Source organism: Hylaeus anthracinus, unplaced genomic scaffold (assembly GCF_026225885.1).
Source record: "Hylaeus anthracinus isolate JK02 unplaced genomic scaffold, UHH_iyHylAnth1.0_haploid 0, whole genome shotgun sequence".
NCBI lineage: Eukaryota > Metazoa > Arthropoda > Insecta > Hymenoptera > Colletidae > Hylaeus > Hylaeus anthracinus.
The window spans coordinates 14672181-14681780 of NW_026533254.1; positions in this window are offsets into that span (position 1 = coordinate 14672181).

Consider the following 9600-nt stretch of genomic DNA (forward strand, 5'->3'; position numbering starts at 1 on the left):
CAACGTAAGGAATCAACCGTCCCGGATTGCAAAGAACGACCAAGAAACGAGCCGATGACGACGCCGGTATCGTTCGTAGACGATGGCGACGTGTACACGAAAGAAACTATGCCGAGATGGCGGAACGGACGAGGTACGCGCGCTTATTCGAACGTTATGCCACGTTCTCGCTGCGCAGAAGTATTTCGAAGTAAGGCGCATATTCCGCTACTTAGGACGATCGCGATCGTGGCTTGACGAGCGATTTAAATCGTTGGGCAGAATTTTCGTTCGGATGCAAAATTTTTAATAATTATACGAAGTAAAACAAATTGTTTATCACGAAGAGAAAGATGCGAGTCGTAAATCGGACCAAATATACTTTAACTCAAATACTTTAATTCAATTGAATGTTATGCTGTCAGAGCAAATAAGAATTTCGTATTAATTATTCGTAACACGAAATTTGAACAAGTTTTCTACTCACGTATTGCACCGATGCATTACTGTATCGTAAAATATAAAGTATCTCACAAACTGTTCGATTACTTGTTTCTAAAAAATTGTGATAGATAATCAGTAGTCCATACCGAGTCCAATTAAAAAAGACATTACTGTACCAATCGTAGATTGAATAAATGAAAGCTTGTCTGAACATTCGATTAAGTCAACGTTGCGAGTAAAAGTTTGTATTCGTCGCAAATCAATGCGATCAAATTCTGCCCAGCTCCGACGAAAAGAAACGAGTGAAAGGGGTTCCACGATTGTAACGAACCGGTCTTTGCGAAACGCCAATAGAGATGGGAATTCCTTTGTCTTCGCAGAGGCTCGTTCGAATTGGGGCCTCTTTTTCGTACACTTCCGAGCGCCGTAATGCCTCTATTTGCTCCGTGCCGCGCGAACCGCATCGAATATCATCGTTTCATTTGATTCTACATATCGTATGTGAGTGTAATTCTTCCGTAATGGATACGCAGAGATCGTGTCACTTCGATATCGTGTCGGAACTACTTTACGTTGTTCTGCTCCGTGTATTATTATGTACGAACTTTTCTGTCTGTCGAGTCTTTTTTGCCTGTTCAACGTTATTATACGTATCTATACATATATGTATACATACATACATGTGTGTGTGTATGATGTACGTATCGGACGAAAAACGTCGTCCGATACGTGCGCAACTATCATTAATCGATCGCCGAGGATAGTTCGATCGTTTAGTTAGCTCGAGAAAAAATATGGGGGATGAAGGACGAACGATGTACGATATTGATGAGGAGTCGATGGCACGTTATGTTAACTTTTTATGTACATAAATATATATATACAGATATGTACGTATACATACATAACACGCATAAAATATTATATATATATATATATATTATATATAGGCCTATTTTGTAAGGTTTCTCCTTGAGTTTATTTTTATGTTAATCTTTTTCGTTTTGTTACAGCGATTTACGAGAGTGATTGTTTAAACGCGTTTAGGAGAACTTACTGGATACTTATTATTATTATTATTATTAATATTATTGTCATTATCACGATTATTATTATTATTATTATTATTATATTCATTATTATTGCTATTATTATTATTATTATTATTGCCCTTATAATTATTGTAATAATAATTATCAGTACTAGAGTTAGCATTATTATTTTTATTTTCGATTACGTCACGATTGCGGTCGTGTGTTTGTTTTGTCTATTCTTTTTTTATTCTTTCTTTGAACGACGATCGATCGCGATGCGCGTGGCGCGCGAATCACGCGCGAAACGTTCATGCCCGTCGCGAATCGCCCCGCGCATCGCGAAAGCCTCGACCGTCGTATTTTCACGCTTTCGTGTACATTTCTTTGCGGTTCACTGCTTCCTTGTCACGATCGCGAAGCGTCGATGGTTTCCATCCGTTCAGTACGGTTAATATTTAGTCCCATACGTGAATCACCGTAAGAAGCACAAATATATTAAGAGATAGACCGGGTCGTCGAGCGCAAAAGGATCCACGTGTTGCAAAAAAAAAAAACCGTCTACCCAGGCCACTCTTTTTCCGGTGTACTCGTTTCGCGAGCGGTAACGCGATTCGGGCTTGCACGAAGCTTACAACCCGCAACCCATCACTCCGCCCCCCTCCACCCACCCACCTCACCCGCCCGCTGATAATTCGATCGCGAGAATCACGTTTTACCATGATCGAAGCATCGATTCGGCCCTTGTCACGCGCGACGATCGCGCACGCAGCTCCACGTGTTCCATTTCCGGTAACAATCACAAGTCGAGAGACAGAAAAAGGGAAGAGACCGCGCGAAAGATGCAAAAAAAAAATAATAATAATAATAAATAAATGAACAAATAAAAAAAAATAAAAGATACACGAAAATAAAATAACGAAAAAGATAAACGTATATTCGCGACGTTGTGGAATCTTTCGTGGACAATCACGGCCCGACTATAATTGTAATTGTAAACAAAGTGCAACACGCTGCCTTGCTGAACAGTACAAGTACAAAACGAATACAAATACATAAATGAAAAATAAAAAAAAAAAGTAACATGTCTTCGATTTAATGGATGGAAATGATTCCGGTAGTTAAGGTATCGACGAAAAAAAAAAAAAGATAAATAAATAAAAATAAAGGTACGAGAGAGAGGGAGAGAGCGAAAAAAATAATTTAAAAAAAAAAAAGAAAGTTGAAGAAGAACAAAAGCGTTCAACTGTGTAGGGAATGGAAGAGAAAAAAACGAACCTCCGTTGTAAGCCGCTGTTCGTCGAAAGTGTTGAAAGAGAGTGAGAGCGCGAGAGAGAGTGAGAGAGAGAGAGAGAGAGAGAGAGAAATGCGACACGGCGTGCGTTCGTTCACAAATACCTCAGTTGCCGTGGCCTCAGGTAAACGAAAATGCGCTATCATATTTCTGACGCGCCTCTTATCTGTCCGTCGTTTTACCGATCGTATTCGTGCAAAATTACGCATCCTGGCCAAATTTCTTCTCGCCATATCCTTTAGTTTCTAAGACAAAGTGAAAACGAAAACCTCAAGGGCCGTACAGAAATCAGCCAGTTCATATATATTTTTACGAATTCTGGGAATGTAACACGCTCCTAACGGTCGCCTTTCCTTTGGCGATCGTCGATTTCTCCGAATCGGTGCTGGGCTAAATCTATTTGAAATTCGATGTCAAGTATTACGAAATTATAATTGCAATTATAAATTAGCAATTTAAAATCACTAATTTTGAATTCTAACTGTAAATAAGCAAATTGCGTGTCCAATTGTATTTTATAAATATAATTGCCAGAAATACAATTAGAAAGTAATCACTGCCCAACCGTGATCTTTTTTTTTTTTGCTCCGCAAAAGTGATCGTCTAGGAGGAAAGGCAATGTTTGGGACGACGATAATTCTGGTATCGCGTGGTGAATCATCCCAATATTTCGGGGCTAGCGCGCAAAAATCGCCAGGGATCATTAGTCCAATGCAAGACGTCACTGCCAAACGAAAACTTACGTCGAAAGAGACTTTAGGCCGTACGCGCCGCTCGAGTAACCGAGACGAAAGCCATGGGAATGGAAACGTCTGAGGCCCGGCAACAACAGATTTTCATCTAAGCTACAATAGTTGTTGTACTTACTTGTCTACTATTTTGTCACTACATTGTCTGGGTATTAATGCGAGCAGGGTGACGGGCGTCGTTCCCTGAATGGCTGTGCCCGCTTCAGCCATAAGCAGAAAGTTAGCGTATCAACGGTGACGTTGAAAGTGTTGGGCAAAATTTAACGAAGAAAATCGTTTATTCGAGCGAACGGTTTAAATTTGTATTTATTCATCGTGAAGTATTTCATTCTGTAGTTTAACGTGTGTAACATCTATTTAACGAATAACAGATAAATAGTCGTTCATCTCCGATTCGTTATTGTACATTCGTAGTTAGATAAGAATTTTGCCCATAACTAGACGCCGCAAGTGTCTCTGACATCGCGAACATGTACGGGGCGTTTCAAGTTATGCGGTGCAACCATAACCCTCTATTACACGACGCGCCCAATTTGGGAATAAAATGAAAGCAATCTGTGTAAATTAGTTCATCGAGGAAGTATGGTTGATTTTTAATGTTTTTAAGGAAGTTTTACCGATTTTTATTAAGTTTTAACCGTGAAATGATTCCTTTCGCGAGGGATAAAATAAAATTGATGCAATAGAGGGTTAAAGTAGGCGTCTCGAAGCGATTCATCGAAAATATGACAAACCTTCCAAAGCTCGAGCAGTTTTTACTTTCAACTGTGAGAGGTCTTCCGTATATTCTTATCGAGGAAACAATATCACCCGATGTAAAGTAAGGAATTAATTGCACTAAGATATTTTCGAAATTTTTTAACAACAGTTGCGCATTACTAATGTTTCTTGGGGATTTGTAACACCCTGTACACGTGGGAACGTCGCGCGTGTACCTCGAGCGCGCAACAGCCGCCGTATTATTATATTTTACAGAATACAAAGTATAGATATATAAACAAATGAATAAATAAATGAAATTATATATATTGTTCCGTTATCGCCGTTATACCATCCGTGTAACATATAACATTGCGAATAAATTTGCAGTTTATTAACCGACGAGAAAGAGTAAAAAGGAAAAAAAAACATTCTTCAGTGTACTCCGTAAAATTGAAAAAAAAAAAAATAAACGATTAACGAGCTTCTTTTTTCCGTATATTAACGATATTATAAAATATCGCGTAATGCATAAATATAAATAAATGAATATATATATATATAAATTAATTAAATGAATGAGCAAGTGAATAAAGAAAGAAAGAAAAAAAATGAAAATTCTCCGCCCGGTTGTTTCGCCGTCTGTGGATGCAAACCCCCGGGGAAACCTTCGTTTCCTGATTATCAATTGTAACAAACGTACCTCTTGTCTTTCTTGCGTAAATGAAGGAAATAAACGATGAGAACGAATGAAATGCGACCGAGAATGGGGTAGAGGAGATATGAAAATGACAGGGAAGATAATCACGGTAATGATGATGATGAAGGAACGATCGATCATTCGGAAGTTGATGTGTATTTAACGTATGTAGCATAGTATGTATGAAACTTCCACGAAGGAGGCTTCGCTCGTAATTGCGCACCTGTGAATTAATTCTTTGTCGCTGTAGCCGCGACACCGATTTTTTCAATAAAAAAGAAAAGGGAGAAAAAGAAAAAAACGCTGGACCGGTCAACGAAATTTTTTTTTTTTTTTGCCACGGTCGAGCATTCCGACTCATATGTGTGTGTGTGTGTGCGTTGACGACGAAAGTAACCGAGGATACAAACGCTTACCCACGATGGCGTTTCTAGCAAAAATGAGATAAGAAAAAATAAATGAGAAATACGATTAAATCGATCGCGGCACTCGGATCGAACACCCCGCGTCACGATCGATCCCGTGCGACCCGGATCGATGATAAAAAAAAAAAAAAAATAATACGGTGAAGACGTAGAAGAGAGAGAAAAAGAAATGATATATATAGTTCTACGTATATATACACACACGTATATATATACATATATATACAAGGAGAACAACGTCGACATATTTTCTAACGCGCGTCGCGTCTTTAGGCTATTATTGCATTAATTGTAAGACATTGCAATTAATTAATGTATGTATGTAAGCGTTCATTCGTATTTTTCACACAGTAAAAAAAAAAAGATTATTATTGTCTTTATTATTATTATTATTATTATTATTATGATTATGATTATTATTATTGATTATTATGATTATTATTATTATCTATTAATTATTATTATTATATAAAAATTCAATAATAGTTGTTGGTGTAATATTATGAAATAAATCTTTAACGATAGTAAAAAAGAACCACCCGTGATCGTTTCTTCTCGTTCGCCTCTCCTCCATTCTCGATGCTCGACGATGAACTGAAAAGGTACGTAATGTTTCAATATGCAACTACTGTTTCATAGAATGCAAATAAAAATATTATATGTCCCTTAGTTTTTTTATTTTCAAGTACAAACTTAAACATTTGTTAAACATTTCTTTTCTTTACGCCTCATGTATTTCTCGAAAGTAACTACATGAACAAATATTTACGACAATAAGGTAAGTGAAGTCTCGTTACGAACCAGTCTTGTCTAACGAGCATGTGTAATCGACTTTAACGTTAGGTGTCGCTAACTTTGAAATTCGATAATGAGTAATTACGTCTCATGGATAGAACGCTATTCTCGTCACTAATTTTCCAACAAACATAACTCACGTTTAATCTGTTTACTAGGTTAATGCGGAATAGTATCAATTTTGTTTTGCGTCTTGCAAATAAAGGCTTCTCCACAACGGGCTTTAGGGTTTTCCTTCTTTTTTTACATTTAATTGCAATCATTTGTACCTTAATTGTATATATAAAAGTCCGATATATTCCACACTAATTGCGTTCCATTAAAAAAGAAAATCCTAAAGCCCCTTGTGGAAATTTCGTCGAGGATACAAGGTACTCGATAATTTCTGTTTGGTCCACGAAGACCGTAAACGTTATCATATGATCCCTCTAAAGGCGAAGATATCGTCGATCCCTATTCGAAAGCATAACAATCCTCTCCATCCATCTTGCCTTTCTTAGAACTTATCGACCTAACGCTCTCACACAACAGGCTGCATTTTCGATTTCAGTTTTCGCGATATTCGGCTGGGTGGAACGCTTTCGAAAGCTTTGGAGAACCAACGGATAGTCAAGGTGATGAATGATGTTAATCACCGATTTTCCATCAGTGCCGCGTTGAAACGGGAACCCTTCGACGATAAATCACGGATAGTTGGGACTGCCCAGGCTGCACCGTGAAAGCAATGACGTCAAAGATGGGAGAGCAGCGAACGTAGGATTGCGATTCGTCTTCGAACGCAACGCGTGAGAGCTTAAACGACCTACGGCGAATGCGTGGGCGAAATAATAAACGAAGGTCCCTACCAGGCTTGTGTCCAAAGCAATATTTTCTAAACTACCCCTAACGAGTCTCTAACGATCCAGAATGGACGCGAAGGAAAATGTTTAACGTAGAAAAATGCGGACAGCTTAAACATCACTTTTTGTATTAACCTTTTCCACTCTAATTAATTGGGTTTTACGTCACCAGTCAGCTCCGAGAAGTTTATTTCTCATTTTTTTAAGTTACGCGATAACTACGGAACAATCTTGACCATTTGTTAGATTATACGTCCTCTCTTCGTAATTAAAATTCGTGTTAACGAAACGTACGCTGTATCAAATATCTCTTTCTATAATAAGCTCTTGAAGCTCGGAAATTTTCTTTTTTTTTGGGGGGAAAGGCCGCCTTCGAAAAAATTTGGAGACCACTAATTCAGAAAAATGATACGAAGTAAACCACGAGAAAACAAATGGATATATCGAAGTTTACTGCGACCAGGACAAACGATGGGGGACTTCGAATTGGACAATAAAATACGTGGAAAGGAAAGAGCCACTCTCGTGCGTGGGCAGTTAGTGGAAGAAGGAAATGAATATTTCATAGAAACACGCGGAGAGATGGCGCATATTCGTTCTCGGTTCGCCTCGACCCCAAGGTATCTTCATAATTCTCGCGTTACGTTTATGAATGCCAAACTACAGCCGCTAGCTCCTTGGGCTCAGTTGATTAGCTATCTTGACGCTCCAGGTTCTGACGGTTTCAGAAGCTTCGGTTTTTTTTTTATCGCGTACGCTTCTTCCTTCACCTTCATCGTTGCGTTTTAATGTCATTAATTAGAGTTTCAAGGAACTTAAACACAGATTATGGCAACTAAAGTGGATCGTCGATTATTGGACCATCGATTTTCCCCCTGTTCTACCGTATCTCTTTTTGCCCAAAAGCTTCGGATCCGAAGAAGTTTTCCACCGGACAGAAGATCAACAGCGTAGTAAATGTTCGTCCTTCCCCTCTACTATCACAAAATTCAGGTCAGTGTTCGTCTCTGGGAATTTCAAGACAGTGATCCGACGACCGCGGTCCGCGTTAGAGCACGTGTTTGCGTGTACGAAACAAGTTTCCCCGTTCTCCGGAAATAAAGACTCGGTGGTGCATTCAAATTACTCTCATGCGGCGATACCGTCGCTGTAACCGTTTCTTTATCGCAGTGTTTCTCAAAGTTTGTCCCGAGTGATTTATTTTTACGACATTGTTCAAACTTCAGACAGATCTATTCGAACAAGTGTGTTTTAAACATCCTAATTCGATGGTAACGTAGAATTAAGTTATTCTTTCTTTTGGATATTTTAAAAGATGGATTTACATTTGTAAAATTTGATACAAATTAAACGTATCCATATATATTTAATTGAACTATTTTGTGCGTGGCTTATTAAAGAAAGTGCTTTTAAGCTAACCGTGAAAAAGTCTTTAATTACTATTTCGAGTAACGAAAATCATTTTTGAAATTCTAATAAATACACCTAAGCTGCACCTGTTTCGAGAAACACTGCTGCATGGTGCCTCGCGATTCGTGCAAGCTCTGCCCAGTTTCATAGACGAATTAGGCGTTGTTACTCGCAATCGCGATGTTTCGTGTGCCGTTTAACCGCGGATTAAGAAAGGAATCGACGACGATCCGGTCTCTCGTGTCCAAGGACCATCGAGGAGTTTCCAAGACGTCGGAAACATCTGATAAATATTTAAAGAAGCGGTCGAGCATTAGCCGACGGAGAACTCATCCTCTTAACTGTTTGCGCGCGATTGAAGCGAAAGAATAATTCCAAGGCCAAACGCAACGTCGAGTGGCAGGATTTCCCATGGAAGCGACCAAGTTGCTTCGAGTCGTGAAAGAAAAAGGACGGAACGTGCCCAGACAAGGACAAATGGAAACTCAATGCGCGATATTCCTAACGAGTCGCCTTCGTTTGAAGAGAGTATCAAGCTCGCGTGCGCTAGATATTATTTTCCAAACTTTCTTGGCCGCGATCCACTATGAAAAACACATTTCACATCATAGTGCACGTGTTATAAAGTGACAGCATCAAACTAAATATTCGATATTCTTTTACTAAATTTACATATGAACTAATTTGTCATCTCATTGCAAAATGTGAGAACAGGAATCGTATTACATTAGATAGCAGATTACATTCCAACATTGGAAATGTTAGATCAACTCGTTAACTCGGGACCCTGTATACTAATTTTACATGGAGATGAAGAACGGTTAGAATGAACAAGACATTTTTACTTTTCGGCTTCGAGAAGTCATTTACAACCCAAGAAGTGGTTGGGATAATTTTGTTTCAACTCGAGGAACGAAAGTCGTCTCACCGCGATGAATATTGCTCCATCAGAGGGGAGGAATACCGAGGAATAGTTTGACCAACCAACGCCGAAGCGAAGAAGCCGCGACGAATCGAAGGAAGAATCGCGGCTCTTCGGGCGACAAGCTGGATGGCCTTGGTGCCGCGACCTTGGCACTCCTGGTCTATGCGTTCCGTAAAGTAGGCGCGGCCCTGGATTACGCCGCTATGGCGTCGCGACGAGCGTGCGCGAGAAAGCGCCGGGGTGGTTTCCTCGCTCCACCTCGGAGGGACCAGCCAGACGGGACAGCCGGTCAGACGCTACTCAAGCCAGA